Source organism: Lucilia cuprina, chromosome X (genome assembly GCF_022045245.1).
Source record: "Lucilia cuprina isolate Lc7/37 chromosome X, ASM2204524v1, whole genome shotgun sequence".
In the NCBI taxonomy this organism is placed as follows: Eukaryota; Metazoa; Arthropoda; class Insecta; order Diptera; family Calliphoridae; genus Lucilia; species Lucilia cuprina.
The window spans coordinates 8,338,618-8,340,818 of NC_060949.1; the positions used below are offsets into that span (position 1 = coordinate 8,338,618).

The 2,201-nt window shown below is 29.6% G+C and overlaps 1 long non-coding RNA gene across 1 annotated transcript in view; it reads left to right on the forward strand.

Moving 5' to 3' along the window:
* LOC124421322 overlaps positions 1 to 2,201 on the forward strand; it is a 9,777-nt gene that overhangs the window by 6,481 nt on the left and 1,095 nt on the right. The window lies entirely within an intron of this gene.

Genomic DNA, 2,201 nt, shown 5'->3' on the forward strand with positions numbered 1-2,201 from the left:
ATTTATGACATATTATACAACTTAGAAAATTATCTCTAATATATAAAAAAAATAATTTTTGTCTATGTAGCCAATTCATAATTTTTTACATAATTTTATAAAAATACTTTCAACTTAAAAAATAATTTTGTATCAATACTTTAAATTAAAAAAGATGTACATCTTTTTCTAATATCCAGTGTTGTTGCTTATTTAACAAAGCATGCAAAAATATGACATTTGTTGATGAAATTTTCAGAGGTTGTCTAAGATTTTTGCTCATATCTCCGTTATTTACCGACCGATTTTGCTGATTTTAAATGTCGATCTTCTCAAAAGCATGCCTAACAGAATTATTGAAGATTCGGATCTCGGATCTCTCGAAGATTGGGGTCCTCTAAAAACTGATTTCAACAAACACACAGACGGACATAGCTTAATCAACTCCGTTACCTATAAGGATCCAGAATATATATACTTTATGGGGTCGGAAAATTATATTATAGAAATTACAAACGGAATGACATACTTATATCGACCCTTCTCACGAAGGTGAAGGATATAAAAATAAAATGTTCATTCTGGTTTAAAAACGAAAATAGAAACAAGCTAAAGTATTAATGTATAAAAATAATATTCAATTGTTGACCCCGAGTTTATTGTCACATTAAAAACCGTTAACACGGTCTAAATTAAATGTTTATAAATAAAAAAGTGGGACTCGAACACGAGCCTGAACAATATTCAATTAATAATAAAATAATTTGTTTTTACAAAGGGCATAAAAGGGTTAATTTCGATTTCCTCACTTCCGATAATCCGATATGTCAAAATCGACCAAAAATTTATAACATTACGTAGCTTAATAAAAAATTGAGCAAAATATTTCAAAAACTAAACTTTAACTAAAGTTCTGAAAGGGTTATTACTTCACGATTTTTTTCTTTACATACTAAGTCATAATAATCTCATTTAATTTCGTTTTAACCCCGTTTTAACAGCATTATAAATTGACACATTAACTAAATTTTTGCGAAAAATCTAGTTTTTTTCAGAAATCCTTTGAGTTTGAATCGTAGGTACGATAGTAGGTAGCAGTCACATCCACCTTTTATACACTTTGTTTAACAAACACAAGTAAGAGAGATATATTCCGCTGTGCCGAATCTTATATACCCTTCATCAAAGTGCATGCCGTCAATGGAAAGTACCTCTGTAAACATCAGGGTAGAATGATTTATAAGCACAAAAAACATCTTAAAGTAGAACTCTATGGTATTATTATTCAAAGTAATATATTCGTTTAGTTGAAGTGAACCTAATAAAGGTATGACCAATTACGGACCTATTCTAGAAAAATTGTAAAGTGATTGATAAATATACAAAACCTTTTCTTGCCGAGTTTTATCACAATAGCTTACATGTACCTACATGTACATACATTTTTAATTGTTGAACATTTTTACTTCAAAATTTAATTGAAAAATTTAAATATTTTATAAATATTTACCACTTATTTGTATTTGATTTACAATTTCATTTTTACCTTTTTCGGTTTTTAAGAAATTGAAAAACCTAGTACAACTTTATTTATAATTGGTTTTTATTATAATCTAGATTTCCAAATTTTCATTTAAAAGTTTATTTCGTTCCTTCATCCAAAAATTAAATATGGCTGCGTTAGTATGAGGAATTGAAAAGACGAAGCAAAACATTTAAGAATTGTTTCTATTTTTCTCCTACAGATTTTTCTGTTTCAATGTTTTCAGCTAATGTTTTTAATGCTATAAATTCGTCAAAAAGATGATCTAAATCAATATTTTTGATTGAAAATAATGTAATTATTTCCACAAATTCATAAAGAGAAATGTTTGAATTAAGATAGAAAATTGAAAGTTTTTCAAACTTGTTATAATACCCTTCACCTTCGTGAGAAGGGTATGAATGTCGAAAAATATCTTACGGTGGTCTTTTTCATCCACTGGGTAGACTAGAGGCGGTCTACCATGCGCCCCTGAATTCCTCAATGAAGAACTCAGGTAGCAAATTTTTGTACATGGATGTCCGGTCCATGTACAAGCATTTTATTGAAGTACTCGAGCTATCTAATCTCTTGCCATAGTAGTCCCGTTCCGGAATGACAGGCCGCATAGGATTAAATCCCCAATGCGTACCCCGGCAAGGAAAAAGGAATCACTGGTCTAAAGTCAATAGAAGGGGGT